Source organism: Pleurodeles waltl, chromosome 9 (assembly GCF_031143425.1).
Source record: "Pleurodeles waltl isolate 20211129_DDA chromosome 9, aPleWal1.hap1.20221129, whole genome shotgun sequence".
NCBI classification, from domain to species: domain Eukaryota; kingdom Metazoa; phylum Chordata; class Amphibia; order Caudata; family Salamandridae; genus Pleurodeles; species Pleurodeles waltl.
The window spans coordinates 1135682890-1135704554 of NC_090448.1; the positions used below are offsets into that span (position 1 = coordinate 1135682890).

Genomic DNA, 21665 nt, shown 5'->3' on the forward strand with positions numbered 1-21665 from the left:
GTTCCAATAATGATAAAGTGGGGGTCCACAGATGTCAAAAGTTTGTAGCATGGGCAGTCTGCAAGGGGTGACAAATACAGCCTCAAGGCGGGACAAACAAAGCATTTACCAATGGCATCAAGTGCTTTTTGAAAGTCAAGCCCACGAGCGAATGAAAGTGATGGGCATGGTTAACAGCCCACAATACTTACAACAGGGCAAAGCCCTTGCGCGCTCAACCTAAAATTGTGCTGCATTATGGCACATAATTTGCCTTTCGTTGCCGTATAATTTACTCAACCCCGCTGCATAAATTGGCCTTCTCCAGCGCCTAATTGCAGCGGCCCTGGCTATACAGCGGTGTAATCGTTTCTTGTGAGTGATGCATAGTAATAATCTTAACTTGGTAGCTGTAGCGATTTTTATGAGTGAAAACCTAATTTTAGTCTCTAAGAAGCTAAGCAGCGCGAGAGGCCTGTCACAGCTGTGTCAATAATTATCTATATGAATATACTTATTATGTATCATATAATTACATTTATATACTTATAATTGAAATATTTTCACTGCACGTTCTGTACCGTCCTGTAATTCTTTCGATACATACTCAATAGAAGCTAGGACTTCGCACTTTGAATGTTAACAAAACAAATCGTTTTTTAAAACTCATAAAAGTACTGCCACGCCTCACAAGCGTACTTACAACTTTACACCTACCACCGGCTGTCGGGTGATTTACTCCTCATGGGGACACCGTTGCAGCTCACCGTGATGTACGCAAGCGAAAAATGTAACCGGCTCAGACATTTATGGTCACGCGTAACTCATGGGGGCCGGAGAGCGAAAGTGCAGGGGTGTGTACATGCGGACAACTACGCCCACTCTACACACAGGTATATAATCCCTAGGAGTATGAGTGGCACGGAAACAAAGACTCATTTGTTTAAAGTGTAACCTAGATGTTCTTTGTGTCATTTGAGCTCAATAAAATATACAAAGGGCATTCAGCGTGAACTTCGAAAGAAACAGCGTAACGATGGGAATTACCATGTTACTGAACAGGAAATAGCTTAACAGCGGGCATTACTGTGTTACTGCATACGACACAGCGTAACAGAATACATTACCATTTACCGCAAGGGAACCAGAATAGCGTAATAATGGGCATTACCGTATTACTGTAAATGAAACAGCGTAACGATGGGCATTACCATGTTACTGAACACGAAATAGCTTAGCGGGCATTACCGTGTTACTGCATACGAAACAGCGTAACAGAAGACATTACTATTTACCGCAAAGTAAGCAGAATAGCGTAACAGTGGGCATTACCGTATTACTGTAAATGAAAGAGCGTAATGTGGGCTTTACCATGTCACTGCACAGGACATAGCATAACAGAGGGCATTACCATGTTACTGCATACCTAACAGAAGACATTACCATTTACCGCAAAGTAAGCAGAATAGCGTAACAGTGGGCATTACCGTAAATGAAAGAGCGTAATGTGGGCATTACCATGTTACTGCACAGGAAATAGCATAACAGAGAGCATCGCCATACTATTGGAAAGGAAATAGCGTAGCAGCGGGCATTAGGAAGTTACTGCAAAGGAAACAGCGTAACGGCTGGCATTACCATGTCACTGCAAACGAAACGGCGTAACAGCGGGCACTGACATATTTCGGAAAATCTGATGTCAGTTCAAACATTAGAAGCTCTGAAGGCGGCTAAACGCTTTCCAAACCAGAGACGCCGTGATTCCCAAGGGACTGCACCTTACTAATTCACTGTGGCTATCCAACCCCGTTTGTGACTCATCATTATTTCGCACAATCAGCCCATCGGGCACCAAAGCATTTACCGAGTAGTGCTGCGAAGCTTTCGAACCTCCGTGTCTCGTACTTCGCGGCGCTGAAGGAATACATTTAAACGCCCAGGAGGGTCAAGTGGTCACCGATGCACGCGGTTAGCCCGTGCACCCAACCCTCTCCCCATCCACCTAATGAGAGGGGGACGCTGTCGAAAATAATTGGTTTCTGCCCAGAGTGTCTTACCTGCCCGGCCACGGCTCTCCGCGCTCTGCACTGCTCGGTATTTACTCGTTCAATTATCTACCAGGGCTCCAGGCCTGCGGGGAATAGCGCCTTGCGGCCGCCAGCGCTACTGCCCTGAATGCATTACCGCATCCCCAAGGAGGAGGCCAGCGGTGTACAGAAGGCTGTAAATAAGGCGGACTGCTAGCCGCACCCACGCCCAGTCACTCTGAAGTGTGTACCAAAGCGCCTTCCCCAGTGAGTGGGCGCTTGTGCCTGGGGCGCAGGGATGCCATGGAAACCCCACTTCCCCGGTCAGCACAGCTGTGCAAAAGACGACGAGTCTTCGTCAAAACGTGCACCGAAAATCCTTGCACGACGAAGACTTGAGTCCTAGTGAAGGCTCTGCCGTGATGTGACGTCTTCAAAGGATGGGGGGGGGGGGGGTGCTGGAAACACATTTGTATTCACATAGGTTCATAACAGGTTTCCGCTCACCTGAGGGTTGCACAAAACTGAGCATGACAGTCACCACCGAAGTGGGAGAGAGAGAACCATTTTTGTGAAAATAGGTCGAAAAAGCCCCAATTGTTTCATTCCATCTATTTATTTCTTTCACGAAACCTGACAGCGGAACTCTCTCACCTCATGCTGTTGGCTGTGTGGGGCATCACTCACCTCCTACACAATGCTTGCATTGCAGTGTACCAGGGACTATTTGACATCTCAAAAGCACTCTGAATTCTCGCCGTGGCTGTAAGTGGTGAGGGTCCTTTCAGATCTCAGGCCCAGCAATAATTAAAAACGAACTTTGGGAAGGGGGTCACTCCGGGCCCTATATTCATTTCTTTAACTTTACAGACCGAAAACACCAATCGATTTTGTAAGAGGGGCTGTAAAAACCCCTTAGGTGTTCCACGTCGGGGATACCACCCCTGCTTATATTTCACGTGTTCTTGATTTCCCGAAGAGAATTGGATTTTCCAAATGTTGGGCTTCTGTAGTTTTTCACGCAGCACAGGACTCTTGTACAGTGCATACTGTGAACTGAGGTGCGTCTAGGTGTCTGTGTGAGTTCAGATTGTGGGTGGCAGTGACGTAACAGATCTTGAGCCCCCCCCCCCCCCTTGCAAAGTACACGGAGGCCCACCCTCCATGCTCACTCTGGAACTCTCAGGCCAGGGCACTGCGCTGAGGGATAACCTGGAGCTCGGGCCCCACTCCAGCACGGAGGGGGGCTGCAGGGGCCTTTGTTACGCCACGGGTGGGTGGGTGTGCGTGCATGAGGCCCACAGCTCAGAGTCCTGGAGTGAGGACCAAGGCACTGCACGTCTCCCAGCATATCAGTGGATAACACAGGGGTTCAGACTGCGCGGACATCCAAATGGCCCCCTTGCCGAGCGCACGGTGCGAAATATAATGATCATTTAATGTGAGAGGGTGTGAAGGGGCAACACTGCTGCTGAAAAACTGAGGGCACCACAGGAAGAGAACACGGGAGAGAATGAACTTACAGGGAAGAGGACGGGGCAGGGAGGGGACACAAGGAACTACACACTGCAGAGTAAAAAGACAGGGATGAACACGAAGGAGATGATGTGACTTGTATGTGGAGGAATTAAAAAGAGATGTGAGAGAAAGGGTTGTCTCCCAGGGTGAGAGACTGCAGGAGAACGTGGGGTGAACAGGAGTGAACAAGACACTCTGAAGACGACCACCACCCACAGGCCTCAGTAATGCCCAATTCATTATCTCATATTTTCACAACTGAAACATTCTCAATGCTCATTTTCACAACAAAATCTCTGCGGTTACTAATTTATCTGATATCAGCTACCACTGACAAAGCCAGTAGGTCTGGCGTGTTTTAGATGCACGTTGCTCTGGCGCGTGGTCTTCCAGAACCCTTTGCAAAGGACTTTAAACCTGGAGTTTTGCAGATCACATGATGCTCCTCGCGGGTTTCTCTTTGTTACTCATCAGTGGCGCCAAAGGCTTATCCTTGTGGATAACACACAGCTTTACAAACTTACAAATTCAAACTCTTGGTGCCCCGGGGACGAACTGACCCTCTTAAAAACCCAACAGGATGTCCGAATCTGTGGGAAAAGCTGGTTTGTTCTGCACATTTTTGAAAGCAGGGCAGAAAGGCAAACAAAAGAATGGTTTCAGGGGAATCAGAAACCTGACAAAGAACAAAAACAGACTCTCGAGTGACGTAAGAAGAGGCGCATGGGCTGTGAGTCTAAGCGGACGTGGCCCTGGGACAAAGAGACGCCCGAGTGTGGTCAGGGCGCATCTGTGACCTGCAGCTGAGAGGAGCTGATAAGAGACCCCGTCCTTAGCATGTGGCGAGCTGGAAGCGGACCCCCCCCCCCCCCCCCCCCCCCCCATGGTGTACTATCTGCAGTGATAACACCGGGCCCAGTAACTGGACTGCAGCCATGAAGGGCCTCTTTGCACTTTAATACTGGTTCACTCAAGAGTTTGCTGACTTGTCCCAAGACCCCACTTTATTTCCCTGTGATGCGGACACCGAGGCTGGGAACAATCGTCAAAGCCTACCCGACGTGCACCTGCGGACGCACATCTTATCATCATGAAAGGAGGCGTCATTACCGTGCCTGCACAGGAGCTCAAGGGCGCAGCAGGCGTTCACCAAGGGGACATGGGTGCTGGCCAGCTGCAGGGGAGGAAGGGTGGGGATCCGGGAGGAGGGTGCAAGGAGAAAGCGCTCTCCAGTGCCCAACAGTGATGGGCCTTCTTTCCCAGCCTGGTATCTACTGAGGGCAAACACTCCTCGTTCTCCACCGTTAAGATAAAATGAGTGTCAGTGAGACCGGGGCGGACTCTGCAAGGCCTACATCAGCATCCCAGACCTGAAACCAACCTGCGAAGCTGTGTGCGGGTTAAAGTTGGATATATCACAGGGTGCTGATGGTTTGACTTATGGTCAAACATTGCCCTCTTCTGTGTATGCTGCAGTCCAAGTCACTTGAACAGACGGACCTCGATTCCTAGATCTGACAGAGGCTTCTGCCTTTCCCAAGCCAGACCCAGGGGAAGAGCATCCCGCTTCATCTTCTCTGCCTCATCGCCCTAAATGCCCATCAGTCTGGAGCCCACGGATGTGTCTATTCCAATGACACTGGAAGTCTCCCACTATGAAGTTGCCTCATTGGCATGGAAAACCAGCATTTTCTTTGCACATCAATTATTTATTTGGTAAAAATTAAGAAGTGAGAAATAACAGCAAATAGAGTAAAATGGAAGTCCAGCTTACGCCTATCTTGAGATACATACGCAAACCCGACTTCCATTATAAATGTGCGGCTCACGGCGTGTGGTTTGATAGAAATAATTTTTGAGGTTCGCCTTTTTTTTTTTATTTCCTATTTATAATCCAAGGCCTTCTATTTGCTGGACATGTTCGTTAATGCATTTCCAAGTTCTTTAGTACACCCAACCTTACAGTAATAGTACTACTTTCCTTTAATGACGTCACCCCTCCAAGTTGACGCCATTAATTGCTCCATCTCCTTCTTACCCTGATCTCATCCTTTGTATCCATTCACCTTGATCTGAATTCAACTCTTGCACAAAGACAAGGGTCTTCAAACCACTTGTGGGATCCACTGGGGGTCCCGCAGTCTGACCTTCAGCAGCACTTAAACACCAAAAGCAGAAAGCGCTATAAACACAAATTCATGCATTTAAGCTAGAAGGTCCACCCTTTCGACTTTCAGAATGAAGGGTGTTATTTGGCTCTGAGCTTACCATGCCTTCCACGGTGTCTCTAAGGAGCTATATGGTGAACACGGACACTAAAGGTAATTGCTGCTCGTAATTAAATTGCAATCAAGATTTACAATGAGGCAGCCGGATATTCGAAGATCATCTAAAACCCTGGACAATAAGACTACAGATTAACTGTTTACAAGTTTTTAGTAGAATACAGTACCTTCAGGTCACTGCAATTAAAATAAACATGCCAAACATTGTCATATACACCACAGAAGAAATACGTCTCTGAGCAGTTATTAGTGGGCAACTAATTCTTCGAGCACTATAATATATTGTTTTTAATCTCTCATATTCTGGGGATGTTCAGCAATGGATACGCTTTTACGCACCAGCCGCAAATTCACCAGCTATTCTCTTTAACCAACCCCCTTCTGTTCTGCTATATCTTTGTTGAGCTACGCCACACAACTTCCTGTGGCATGACTAGATTGTACTATTAAACACTGTAGAAGGACTTCTCCTTCATGCAATTTGCATATTCCAGACCTTGTAGAAGAACATCTTGATGAAGTAGTCTTTTCACAGTGTTCATTGCTGGGAATGCTAAATGGTGTAAACAGACTCTGTGTTTGGTCCGTCATCCCTTACTTAAACGTTCTATGCGTTACAGATATAGTGAAACAATAGTAGTATAGTTTACATAAGGATACAACATAATATACCAAAATTGATCAAAGAAGACATGATCAAAACAAGGGGTAAGGCTACGGTCTGCTGCTTCACATCAGACTCATTTATTTTATGAACATTTCCTATTGAAGAGTTTGATTAATTGCAATAATTCCTAAAATTAAAGCAAAATTGAAGAGAGGCTCAAATCCGTGCAGTTTAGGAATCAACATCATCACATGCCATCAAACTGGTCTAATGCACATGATAAAAAGTGTGCACGCTGCCTTGTCTTACCCCAGAAAATATTGGAAGCAGATCTGGTTGGACTTCACTCCAACATGAGCTTTGTGGGTATTGGGTCTGATAAGGCCACCTCACTCGAATCTGTGATTTTACGATCGCTTGGAGCACAATAAGTACAATATTACAATATGAGAATCCAAATATGGGCAGGAGTGACCTCACTCTAACAAAAAAGTTACGAAGCCAAAGTGATGCTATAATGCTAAATATGATAAGGCTGAAAAAGTGGCTAAAAATGGGCCTGATTAACCCTTGACAGATTCAAAGGGTTGTTTCAAATGAAGCAAATAGATCTGTTATCAATATGTAATGGTTAAATGAATTGCATAAGTTGAAGAAAACCAGAACTTATCAAATCCGGTTTTCTATTACTGATAACACTAAGAAATATGTTTACCATATTGTTACTGTGGATTACAGAATCCCAGTTCCATCACTAGGAAATTAGAAGGGATACGGAGAGAGCATTTGAGAGCACTAAAGGGTGGAGGATATCAGATACTCATTGGTTCACCACATAAGAACTCTTTCGTGCAGAGAAAGACATATAAAAGATCAGATTTGTGGGAAACCAACAGGTTCAATTAAATATGAGAGCAGGTGTTAAGGATACGGGGAACCTTCTAAATCAGTAAATTTAACACAGTTAATAATTTTTTGAATAGTGAAAAGGAACGCTGTACATTGCTAGAATGGAACAGAATTATTAGAATCGAGTCCCGTTGTAATATTCAGTATATTTGATAGACAAATGTCAATTGAGATTGCTTTTGATTTAGTTTGATTGATATGGCATAAAACCGCGTGATTTAAGGTAAAGGCACTGGAGCCCAACGTGGCAATATATAGGAATAAACACTGAAGAAAAATTCAATGCATCTGAGGAAGGTTGACATTTGGGTGTTTTTTAAAATTATTTTTTTATAATTTTTATAAATCTGTTTATAATAAAAGATTTCATGAAATCAACTGAGGGAAATAACTAACAATATCAGGTGCTTAATAAATTGCAAATAATAAAGAATAATAACTAGACGGGCAAGGAATTACAATTCCTAGTCCATGAACTTTGTGGTTACCAATATGATTTTTCAGATGGTTTAATCAGTACAAATAGTCCATCCCATATCTGATGCAGAAGGTTTGCTTCGCTCTGTGGGAAGCATGATCTTTTGATACCTATATTTATGTTTAACAAGATCTATTACCTTTGTATCCCTCCTATTCAACAATTAAGCTTAGAATGTAAAGATGTTCTCTCAAAAGAACACAAAGGTATTTTGATAAAGAACAACTCTGTTATTTAGGATATTCCGGTTTTAAGACACAGCTGAGTTTAATGTGTTGTGTCTGTCAGCAGGTCCCTGATTGTACAATAGGCTAACAGCGGAGTATTTTAAACTTGACACATAAGAGTTTTGTTCTTCAGCTCCATAGGGGAAAATATTTTATATTTAATTCTATTTAATTACATACCCTCATGTTATAGTGGAGGAATGCTTCTTTGTGAGGAAAAGTTTCTATTAAAATAAGAAGGGTCACTAAATGCAAACAAAAATAAACCCCAAAATAAGGGATTTTAGGATTACACTGGTGAGCATAGTTTAATTAAGTAGATTGTAAATAGTAATACAGGCTAACTCTGTCATCAGGAATCCTAGTACTACCTCAGTATACTACCAGTGATGACCAGGAACCAAAAGTGGTCAAATTTCCAGATCACACCGCGTGGCTGGCTGACTGACTGGAGGTGATCTGGATTAAATAGACACCTCAAGATGGTGCGGCCACTGAATGTTACTATTGGAACTAGAAAAGTAATTTTTGATAAAGAACTATTCACCCTAAAACATATTTAATAGTAAAGTAGTAGCTCTGTGATTATAACTTTTAGGATCCTTTACATGGGTACTTTTGAGGAACTTGAAGTGAGGACTTCAACCTAATGTATTGCCTTTTAGAGAGAAAATCAAGATAGCAATACTGTGTGAGCCTACTGACAAACCGGTTCAAGGTGAGATATCCAGTTAGCAATTGTTAATGAATCACTCAGTGATATATAAGGGAAAGGAATATACACCAAAACTTCGACTTGAGTTTTATGTAATTGTAGGAATCTTAACAAAGAAAACAACACCTGAATGTCAACTGAATGATGTCTTACAAAAAAGTTGGGCCTTTCAAATTAATACGAATCTCCAGATTAAGTACTGTAAAGCGAGAAAGACAGGGGTAAATGATTAACAGTTTATTATATTTTAAGCCAGGATATATTTGTTCTACTTGATTAGATGATTCCATGACATAAGTGTGGTGAACATGTGTTTGTACTTTGATCTGTCAGACATCTTACGCACTAATGAGCATTGTGAAACTAATGGGCTCACTCATTGTTGGTTTCAAATATACATTTAAAATATGGTCTATGCAGTAAAAAAAAAAGGGGCCAAATAAATGGATATCAAGTGCCAGTCAACAATTGTCAACAAACTGGTGTGGGTTCTATGTAAAGGAAAATATTACTGAATTTTCTATTCGCAAGGCTTGTAAAGAACATGGCTACTCGTAGTGGGCTTCCCAACAAATAGATACAGGGTACTTTACTTAAAATTGTCGGTTACATATGAAATACATTTTTATGTACATTTATTTTGTGGTGCTTTGTGTTTTTATTAAGGTCTGATAGGTTTTACGTTCTGAACATGCTCTTTTTTCAGGATTAGTGATATTATGTTGTAGTGTATTATTCACAGTTTGAAAAACAAAACAAAAGCAGGACTACTAGGAAACATGTCAGCTGTAGCGCATATAAGAAAAAAATATCTATATGTATACGTACACACACACACACGCACACACGCGAGCCCACATGAAATGTGTTCGGTTGTGAAGTGGCTGTTGGCTTGGAATTTGTAAATACGTCCAGAACCAGAGAGAACCTGCCTGCATGGACATTACTCAATGGGGAGGCGCTTACTACTTACTGTCTCCGGCTTAAAAATGGATATTAGTGGCGGCGAGGGATGTAGCATGTTCTGATTTGAGAATTGGTGTGCGGAGGACTCGAGACTTAAAGTTTGCACATCACGTGGCAGTGTCCTGTAGCCATTGTGGCGGAACAACTACTAAAGGGAAATTAGTACACGGCATATTGTGGGACATATTCAGAAATGTTAGTTTTTGTGCTGTGATGGTGCATTTTACAATTCACACAGGTAAAAGGTATGTGTGGATTGTTAATAATTAACCAATGGGAGAACAATAGACTTTTGAAAAGTGAGCGGGAACTGTATGCACTCCACCACCATTGAGAAAGGCACCTTCAGCCGAAATGCGTCTGGTGAAAGAAAGAAATGAACTGCTACATTGCAGAGAGTGCTCGGTTTCCTTTGGATTTTATTTTAACATATATATATATATATATATATATATATATATATATATATATATACACACACACACACACACACACAATTAATTTGTTACAACTACTACAGTCTTACCAATCGACTATGAAAAGATGATGTGTGATAACAAATCTTTTTATTCCTCATTTCAATCAAGCTTGTAGTGGTTTTAATCAATGGACAACTGCGTATAGGGAGTTGTTCTATGCGCATCCACTGAGTGGATCATTTCATTTCATGAGTTGACGCATCTGGGGAGGGGCCTGCCGTGGGGCGGGGCTAGCACGGGCTCCAGAACTCGGTTTCCGCAACATCCTTTTGCACAAATATCTTGACACAGGTATGTGTATGGTCAGCTCTTGCGCATTAACAGAATGACACGCATGCGCATGCTTATCCAGGAAGATCAAGAGACTGTCTTGCAAGAGGTGGCCGACTGAGTTGTTGCCACTCTATGTGACAGAAGGCTTGGATGTATATCGAGAAGATTTTATGTAAGAAGGGTAACCTTAAAATATGGAAGGTCAAAGATTACTCCGCCTTTGAAGACCTACCATAAGTGCTTATCTTTAAATAAAAAAGCGTCAGCCCAGAGAAAGACATATAATGCATTTAAAATGCTATTAATAAATTTAAGGGCCCATTTACTGTTTACAGTGTGCCGGTGTGCTGTTTACAGATTTTTTTTTCTCTCCTACGATTTCGGTCTGCGAGCTTCCTTTTGAGCTGTCTTGAAATATTAATGAAATATCAGCGGTTTTGAAAGATGGTTCTATTTGCTCAATACTTTTTTCTTTTAAACTAAGTTACCTTGGTCCTGGTACACGTAGGCTCATTCAAGTAACATTAAAAGGACACCTGACAAAGACGCTTTGATAGTTTAAGTACAAATTAGTCATCTCCTCGTGCACATGGTCCTGGTTGTACCGCGCATTTCACCCACGTCTGTGGGCTGAACATTCTTACCTTAGAGCCAAGATTTGACCACAGCTCTTCCCAGAAGTCGAAAAATCGGACATCGTAACTTAAATCAACAGCCGCTCGTGACCCGACAGCAGCACCAGTTTCTAAATGTGCATTTCGCTTTGCATCAAGATCAGTCAAAGGAGCTAGGTTAACTTCTGCAATGCAGGTTGCCTGCTATTTCATTCATTTATCCATCCGTGGTTTAGCAGGATGACAAGATGGAATTATTGCAGAAAATATACACGTTTCCCACTGTAGAATAAATATGCATCAACATACAACTGTTGAAATAAATGCAATATTTACTTGCAATATGCGCTGTTTTGGTGCAGAAATACTACCACAACGCAGGAGTTTTTGAGCGAAGAAATGTTTTTTTAATTAGAACGACAGAAAAAGATTGTATAATCAATAAGAGATAATAATGAAACTACTAGATCGACCATCCAAGGTCCAGGTGGGGAAGATACGTGGCACATTTCCAGGACATTTGGGCAAGATAATTTTACAGAAATGAGGGTGCCCGGCGAGAGCAAAGGCAGGGCTAGTCTCACCCCCCTTACCTCTCCCCCCGCCCTCGTGTAGCTTTGTAGGGGTGCCACAGGCCACAAAAGAGGGTCTGTGATAGGTCAGTGGTGGGGCGGCTGAGCCTAGAGCTAAGGCCATTTAGGGTATTGGGTATCAGGGTTCAGCCTATCGCTTACTACATTCATTGGCTGGCGAGAAAGCAGCGAAAGTTTACACCCGCACACCATCCCGCCATTTACGTAAGACAACAGTTTTTAGGTCTTGCCTAGACTGAGCATGCGCTGCCTCGAGATATTTGGTTTACACTCAATGGGCTTACAGCCCGCCCACAGCTTACCAATTGCTAGCTTTAGCATCACTCTGCTTTTTCCCCGTTTGTATTGGCATGCCTCCGACATGTCCTCTTCTTGTGTTTGGCCCTCGTCTGGAGCATGGACTGAGTACTGTGTCCAGCCACTGTTCCTGTTTTTGGAGCTACTGTTTTTGTGATCAAGTAATCCATAAGAGTGCTTGTGTTCACGCTGTCTCCCATATCGGCTTCTTAGGCATGTGCTTCTTCTCCCCGCCACTTGCCCATCTTGCATCTATTCCCTCTCCTTCACCCGCCATCCATGTTGCTTTTTTCCTGCCCCGCACACAATCTACATTGTTTCTTTTCCTGCCCCTTTAGCCCGTCCATGTAGTTTCTTTTACCAACCCCACCTCACCCATGGTGTTTCTTTTAATGTAAAAAGCATTAAGACATGGGCAGCATAGCTTTGTTTTTTTTACTGTTCTGCTGTGCACACCATCATCCACCCTCCCACTCACCACCCCCCACTCGTGACAAAGCCAATAGCTCAGCCATAGTCAAGACCGATTAGCTTTGCCAATGCTTGTTTCCCTTGGTACGAATGGATGGTGCATGAATGGTGTTGGTGACAAAGTGGCGTAAAAATGTAGATACTTTGTAGGTGGAGGAAACTGAACATGAATGAACAAGTTGAGCCACAGTAGGCCAGGCATAAAGAGAGCACAACAGTGTAGCGTGTAGTTCGGGGGGGGGGGTGCTGGTGAGTGAGGTGCAGAAAAGTTCACCCCCCCCTCCGGATAAGGGACTCCAGAAGAGGGGAACAGACAAGCTAGGGCCTTTGGAACAGGCGAAGAGGAATCAGCTTGGAGATGTCTGGTGGGGGCGTGACAGAGATTGGCGAAGAAAAGCAATCACTGTGAATGAGAGTGGAAGGATGTTTCAGGGTAGGGATAAGCAGTTCTGGGTTTGTTTGCATTTTAGCGAGATTTAAGAAGGTGCGATAACATAAATGTTAAATATGTTTGCGAGGTTGATTCGCTGATGTATTGTAAATTAATGAATCCAGCTTCAGCCATGTCCTAATAAAGTGGCTTTTTGTGCTAACACAAAAGTCTAGGTTTTGTATGGGTTACATGACACCCATTATTTTTCACTTCAACTGAAATGAGAAAACTTGAGATGTCCTGAAATCGATGTCACCTATTTAACCGAGGCAGGTAGGCAATAGAAGCTGGCTGGTAAATATGACTCCATTATCTACACATCACGTGACATGGTACAACTTGGGGGAACTAGCGCAAGGGACCCATATACGACTATTAAGAAAATAGGTGCTTACATGTGACAGGTCTAACACAGAAAAAAATGCAAAAGCAGGGTCAACACTTCAGAAACATACCCTAACGTAAAATCATACATGAACAATCGAAAAAACACTGTCCCCTATTGCCACTTTGGCTTAAGAGATCACACCCTTTGGGAACAACACTAACCCTCTAATAGCTTTCAAGCGCTAGCAATCCTCACTGGTCTACCTGGGCCTCACCACCAATGTCTTAATGCGTGCTGGAGGACGCGTCTGCATGACAACTGCACAAACTAATCAAAATCCCAGGAGGCAGAAACAGCAGCCTTGCTTCGACTCTTTTTTGGAAGGGGATGAGGTGATGGGGGCAGACCTTCAACACATTCAAGGAGAACTGGTAGTCGTTATTCTTTAAATAAAAGAGAGGGGTGTCCATTGTTGGTGCTGTAGGGTTAGATCCCTACGAGGCTCTCAGGTCTACCACTGCCTACGTTACTGGATCCTTCCTAGATTCTCTGTATGAAATCTAGCACGGGCCTTTGATGGACACCCAGTCTCAAGGAGATACTGTGTGTTCAATACCTCTTGACATCCTCTTCAAAGTGCGCCTCCCAACCTGTTGCAATATTTTAAGCCATCATACCTTGATGATCAGAACCACACAATACCATCTCCAACAACAAAACTCGCTCACTTTGTTTCAGAAGACCCTGGAAGCTCTCTGGTAGCGATAGGATTATATTGATTAATTAATGTTTGCAAAACATCAATTTATTTGTAGTATGTGTTTGATCAAAGGGTATTGAGTTCTCAGCACCTATACAGTGATTCACCAAACTTTATATTTCTGACACCTTCTAGAACCCCGCTTTCTCAATAACACCCGATTGGCATTCCCTCCCACTTTCTTTCTAACCTTACCACTTGGACCCAACCAACACATGACAGTTTCCGCCTCATTTCATAGGTGCTTCTTAAAGTGCCAGTTTCTTTTCTTCACAGGTTACTTGAAGCTGCTTGGGGTCAGAGTCAGTAGTGAGAGTACGGTACAAACATGGGCCATATTACCGTACCTCGAATAAGGCAGCCGTGGACTGGAATGCGAGTTCACGATCAGTGTAGGCACTACCTAGCGAGCGCCTTATTGGGGGGGGGGGGGGGTTCAGCGGTGGGGAGAGGGAGATGGCAACAGGAGGATGGACAAGGAAGAACTAGAGATCGGTTTCTTCATTTCTATCCTTGATGAACTTATTTTAAAAAACAATTTAAAATCACTGGCAAAATGCAAATCTGCCCTGCAGGCGGGGGTCTTTGGGGGAAGATGCAGCTTAACATAGCGGGAAACTCAAGAGGGTAGTTTGGCATCTGAAGAAAAATTTACCACCGCATCAGCACCACAAGCATTAAAACAGGGGCCACTGGCAAAATAAATAAATAAAAATATTCAAAATTACAAGCCTCGCCTTTTCAAACCAGGATTTCTCTTCCTCTCTAACCAGAGACAATTGCTTGCTGTGACACTTTGTATACATTAGTTCGTAAACCAAATACATCTAGGCATAAGAATTCTATAGAAAACAATATAGGCTGAAAACATACATATTTGACCAAACTGTGTGGCACAGTGTTTCCTAAAACTCACCATAGTGTGCCAACATGACCGCAAAGCTGGAAAAAAAAACACACTAGTAATATTTTTTATTATTTGCTTAAAGGTTTATGAGCTCTGAAAATCTAACTTATAAATCCCACCAGGCTGCAAAAGCCACACCTAAGTGCAGGGTCACTTCCAAACGAGGTATATAAACTGCAAAAGAAAAACATTGATCACATTTTGGGGCCATGCCAACTCTGCTAACAGGAATCCGATGTATCTGCGTTTCCTGAAAAAAGGGAGGGAGCCCTGATAAACGTGACGACTTCCTACTAAAGTAAACAACATATTACGGCTGAAATTAAGAGACCTTCCATTGACACGTAAAACTTGTTTAGAGTGTTTGTACTGCGGTGACAAAAAAAAAATTTGTCGCAACAGAGAAATCATAGACAAACCACGAGGCTGACATTTTTTCTTCTTCCTTAAATACCGTGTCAGAAATTGAGTTGATAATTCGTGAGGGCGAGACCACTACCAACCTAATAGGCAAAATCGACATAGGTCAAAACACAATTGAGAGAATTGTGGCTCAGTGTGGTAGTACTGGCACAAGCAGCCAGCAATTCCCAGAGAAATATATACTCATTTCAATAAATTTAATTTCAATAAATTTAATAACAATTTCTAAGTAAAAACACAAAAAATCCCAAGCACATTTAGACAATTATAAAAATGTTTAAGTAAGCAAAAAATACACCAAATCATCAAAACAGGTGAAGGATAACGAAACATATATATTTTTAAGGCAAAAAGCGGGTATGAAAAGGAAGGCACCACTGAAAACAATAGCTTGCGGATGACCAAGACCTTGTCGTAATTTCAGACGGACCGTGATGGAGCAGAGATCAGATACATCAAGTAAATCATCCTAGTCCAAGAGACAGCCTCTGAAATAAAAGACTAAATTCTCCAACTAGGCAATGTCCAAGGCTGAGGCTGACGAGGTTCTCTTGAAGCCGGATATGATGCTGTTGTTGAGTTCTTGTTGAAGCCGTAGGTTTGGGTACCAGACACTAAGATCCGGACAAAGTAAAGTTTTGGGACCACTGTGGGTGTTGCAACGGTCAGGTAGATTTGCCACATTGTCCCAGTCTGAGATTTTTCCTTTAGACGTAGTCACTTTTATGGGAGTCAAAAGCCTACCTGTGCAAGGGTGGAAGCTGTAGTCAGGTAGGGCGCCACAAATCTGGATATTTTTACAGTGAGGTTCTGCTAAACCTGTCTTCACACTGCTGCAAAAAGCCACATGCAGGGTGAATCTATTCTTTTTGCCAACATAGTGTGCAACCTTCTTGGGCAAGCCTCAGCACCTTGTCCCGGTCTTTGAAAAATGGACCATTTAAGTCTGACATTCAATCAACAACTGCGGGGAAAGTTGCTTCTGGTCAGTCCTACTGCCCCTAGTTCCTCAGGGCTGGCTTCTGGGCACCAGGTCTCGCTGCAGCCAGATGGTCTGCCAGGTCCAGTCCTCTGCGGTACATTGGGCCCTCCTGGAGTGAGCAGTCCTCCTGCTTTCTGTGTCCATGAGTGAGTCCTCTTTTTTCATTAAGAGTCTTCTTCCAACAGTGCTTTTTTCTCCAGGTGGAGTCTTCCCAGGTCCAGGAATGTTCTGAGGAGGTGGTGGCGTTTGAGGTGCCAGATTTATCCTGTGCACTAGCCAGTGACTGGAGAAATTCTGTCGCCCAACCCTAACTATTTTTTTATAACTTCCTAATCTCCTTTTGCAGCACCACTTCTTGCCTTACTAGAGAATTACCCATTGGCTTAGGTCACACTTTTTTAATATAAATTGTGTCCCTTTTCATATGTTTTGATATCATACCTTATAAAATGTACTCACCAATGGACAGGTGGAGTACTTTAACTTAGATCTTTCTCACCAGCATGGGCAGTTTTTAACCTGTTGACAAACCTAGCCGTAGCAGGAGTTACCACGCTATCAGAATTAATCAGGCTTATCGTGATTGAGCTAGTAGTCATCTGCAAGAATGTGGGAACAAGTACGTGGAATTTAAAAAGACAAAAATAAGGGTGCTGCAAGGGGAACTTCGGATATTCCCCCAAATGAATAAATGATCTGGGGCACCAAACTTCGAGATCCCTAAAAAGAAAAATATATGTGTTCTAATGGTAAAATGCACAATTAACATGTCTTAAAATATGGAAAACGAGGAGAAGACCACGAGATCCTCCCGTGGGACACAGGAACTAAATCTCCAATATGGCAGCTGGATCTCTTAGGGCAGTTGGATCTCTTAGAACAATAGAACAAGCATTAATGATTGTGAAATATTATCTATAAACGGTGTGTGTGTATAGATATCTATATATCTATACACACACATATAAATATATATACATACACACACACACATTTTCTTTAAATTTTGTCAAGTTAGTGATGTCAAATATACTGCAATATTCTCACAATGTTTCCATCTACTTCTAACTAAAGCACAACACGCTCACCATAACTATTGTGAAACATTCGAAGTAAACGCCTACATCTGTTACAAACCAATGAATTTACACACAAAGGAATGAACCCGTTATCTGAATCAATTGCCACAGAAACTGAGCCGTAGCTGTATTCCACCCACCCTCAACCACGCGCACTCCCAGGAAGGCGTGTCTGTGCAAACCGGCTAATGGAAACATAACATTCTTACATGGATCACCAATAGCAAGTAGGGTTATAATTTGAATGCCTGGACCTGGATGCTGCAGGTTTAACATTGAACGTATAAAATTTAATTGGTGATCGTAATGATGTGCTATTAGGTGCACCATAAAGAGTCTGTTAGGTTCCACGGCGTCAGGTTTGACAATTTCTTAAGTTCTGTAGTGAAAGAGTCTGATTTCGAGTATGGCGGAGGGATCACTCCATCACAAAGGTGACGGATGTCCCGTCCGCCGTATTAAGGTTTCATTATAGCCAATGGAAATCGTAATATGGCAGATTGGATATCAGTCACGTTTGTGATGTAGTAACCCCTCCGCCAAACTCTAAGTAAGGCCCTAAGTATTGCGTTGGATTGTAAATCAGTATTATTAATGGGAAAAGTTAATTTGTTGTCTTTTACTTAAATGTGTTTCTTTCAATTAGTGTTTGGATAAATCAGTCCTCTGACATTGTGTTTAAAGCTGAACGAAGTAGTCCGTGTTGTCTAGGGTTTTAAAGTACACTGGTTAAAAAGCCGAGCAGCACCTGTGTAAGTAACTTACAATTTTGTTTTTCATTTGTATTATGCCACTTGCAGCTTTGCTCTGCCTTTTATGACTAAAAGTGCAAAATTACAAAGTGAAAAAGCATTGGCAAAGTCAAGAGGTCTTGGTTCAAGGGCCTACTGACTTTGCTAATAAAAGCGGGTCAGGGGAGGGGTTGAAGCCACGTGCAGGACGGAGAGAAGTACAAGGACGAGAAGAGGAATACAGCGACCAGAGGAGGTGCAAAGGATGCCGCCTCAGAGCCAGGACTGCCGGCTTTGGGACTGGGGAACCAGGTTCATCCTGTGATTCTCTGCACATTGCTTATACTCCCTGTGCCTAAAACAAGAATATTTAATCTAACGTGAAGTGTAGGAACCCCATGCGCTCGTGAGCAACCTGTGAGGGGTGGAGCCTACAAGGGAGACAGCTGAATAAAACATGCACTCTCACGTAATGCTTCCGCAAAAATTAATAAGAGGGTTTCTGAAAAGCAAGCACTCCAGCAAGAAATGAAGAAGCCAGTCAGAAAGATGGTAAAGAGGATATTCCCAGCAGTAGGGACAAAGACATGCTGCACCAGCAAACAGAAAGAAAGCAACTGTAGAGCCAGCAAACAGAAAAAAGAACTGCGTGAGAAAACAAAAAGCCAATGGTAAGCAATGAACGGAATGCATTTCTGGGTAAGCTTCCAGCATGTCCCCAATATGTCTTTGCAACCAGACAGCTGCACTATCTGGCAGGCTTCAACCTATAAACTGCCAGATTAACTTCCCCGCCCACTCTTCCCTTAGCACCGCCTTCCTTCGCAACCTGGCACACCTAGTAAAAAGGGGGGTCACTAAGTTAATCATGTTCCCACTAAATTCTGAGTAGTTAAAGATCAGGGGGCAATATATTTAATTATCCAGACATAAACTTTACACGCTCTCAGAGTCCAAGGACCCTAGTGTCCACGGTTTTCAAAAGGGGTCAATTAAAAAATACAGACTGCCCCTAGGGGCTGCAATAAACACAATTATCAAAATAGAGTTTCAGCATCCAGACACCCTTTGCAATGAACAGCATGGAAATGGACTATGGTAATTGCTGTTTTACATAAGGAACACTACAGGAAGTAATTGAATTGTTGGTTTAAAAAGTCAAAGCAAATACTTTTTGGGAAATAGGTCAAATAATAGAGAGACCAATTGCTTACACCTTAGAGAACACTGTGCAAATATTTGCGCGGAGTGTATTTCTTTCGAGCAGTTTTTTTTATTATTACTTACAAACCTAAACAAATATGTAAGTAGACAAAAGAATACTGTGCATTGTTGTGATACCAACGTAACTGGCTTTTTCAAGAATTACTTAATTAAAAAACATCCCTGCCACCCTGCACACTCCAGACTGCCAGACCGCCAACTCACACAGTGCCACCGTGCGTCACCCAATTTCACCTCCCTTCACACAGTCGCCTGGCGAGCAGCCGAAATTACACGGTGGCTGCAAAGCACTGCTCAGAGCAACTTTCCAGCTCTTTTTTTGGAGGCTGTGAGCAGCCGATGCCCATAGAGCAGAGGTCTTCATACTGGGGGGCGGGCCCCCCTAGGGGTGCCTCACGTGATCCCGGGGGGGCGCCAGGCTCTGGCCAAAAGAAGCATTACACAGATAACAGTGTTTTGTTTTTAAGCAGAAACACGTTATTGCATTTTAAAAAGGTAACAGTACTTAACTGCAATGTTTAAATACATCTAGACATATATAAACATTGCCATCTTTCTATAATATTTGTGAAAAATTCTAAGGGGGCCCAATGATTTTTATTTTTCAACTGGGGGGGGCGCAGCATGAAAAAGTTTGGAGACCACTGCCATAGAGTGATGCGAAAAACCTCCAGGGCGTGGGTGACAGCCTCAGGAACCCTTTATTTTTTTGGGTGGGGAGGAGGCGTGAGGGGATTTGTGGAGGGCACAGTGCTTCTCAGGTAGCTGTAGGTATGAGCCCCTATCCCCGCCTCACACTGTGGATTTTGTTTGCAGGTAGGCAGGTCTGCACTGCACGTAGAACCGCTGGGTCCTTAAGAGAGATTCCTTTCAAGAAACAGGGCACTTTTAAAAGTAAAAGCATCTGTGCCAACATATGAAATGGGTAAAACATACTTACTTTTACCTCCAGGGCACTAGATAAGCCGGGCACTGCCCCATACTGTGCTTAAAGGAAAAGATCACGCTTGTTGGTAACCAGCCACCACCCGTCAAGCATCGATCTGTTAAAAAAAATATGCATATAGGTGAGTTTTTAAATTGCATTTATATTTATGTTACTGACGCACATTTCACAAGCATTGCACCCAGTTAGGTCTGATGAACTTTTTTTTTCTTCATAAATCAGAAGAAAACTTGTAAATGTACGCATTGTAGTTTGCTCCTATGGTTTGTATAGATTTCCAATTTCTAGCAGGCTCATTAAAGCCACACAATAATATGCAGAATTCTCCACAATTCGAACGATGTTGTAATTAGTTCACTCGTACTCTAACCTTAGAATGAACCTGAGCAAGAGGGATGGAAAAAATAGTATTTGTGTTACCGCTTAAACTTAAAGCTTTGCAAGAGTTCACCCCTTCCCAAAAACCACCATGATACCATCCATCATACGTATAACAGCGAGAAGCCAGCACAACTAGATTCTCCCTAGCAATAAATAGAATTTGCAATCAGAAATGCCTGAAAATCATCATTTTGTAAATTTGTATTTGTTCATTTTCAGTAGAACTTGCCCTCTTTCCACACCCAAGAGACACTGAAGGACGCAAAACATTTTGAAAACAGGATTGTATAAGATTTTCCAGTGCTGCATCAAAATAATATTTTGCCCTCCGGGAGTATTCCACAGATAATGTAAAAAGGGTATTCCAATGCCTTGTGCAGTAATTTGGCACCACCACTGGATGGCAACCTAAGAGTTCCATAAATAAGCTCTAGTCCTGTTTGTCAAAACTGACAGCGTTTGAAGGCACAATATACTCAGGTGCCATTTTTGCGGTGAATCCTGAGGTACAGGCCATTGACAGAGGCATAAACCTGGGGTACTTGTGTAAAGCATTCACTGTCCCACTATCTCTTATGGGGGGGAACACGTGAGGCGATACAAAGACTTATCCTATTGGAAATTACTGATTCCTGCTCAGATGTATTCAAGGGGAGCGACAAGATGAACAAGAGCGGTACGCATCTCGAAGAAATGGATTTTTCCGCTACGGCAGAACAACTGGACGCCTCTGGGGAGTGAAGTTCTACCAGAAATGAATTTCACAGTCGGGAGACCACAGAATCCTCCGCTGTCAGGTTTCGACAAGACTCACTGTGACTGGACAACATTAATGGTTCATGAAGGTTTGTCTCCGATAGGCAAGACATACATGGCTCACTGGTGGCATCTAAAGTCAACCGCTGCACTTCCGGCGGATCAGAAGATTTTTGGGAAAGTTAAGGCTTGCTGTTAATTGCGCGGCAATCTGCCCTGTCATAGTTTTTCAGCACAATAACTGCCCACTAATTTCACGGGAGCAGAGGCTAACTTT

At 43.0% G+C, this 21665-nt stretch overlaps 1 protein-coding gene across 2 annotated transcripts in view; it reads right to left on the reverse strand.

Moving 5' to 3' along the window:
- Positions 1-21665, reverse strand: part of FUT8 (fucosyltransferase 8) — a 584495-nt gene that overhangs the window by 292945 nt on the left and 269885 nt on the right. Inside the window, exon 4 of one of the 2 annotated variants that reach the window (XM_069208896.1) lies at positions 20246-20348. The gene's annotated coding sequence lies outside the window, so the exon portion shown is untranslated. Of the gene's footprint in view, positions 1-2036; positions 2388-20245; positions 20349-21665 lie in introns of those variants that run through there. The other variant, XM_069208897.1, reaches the window with a different exon arrangement.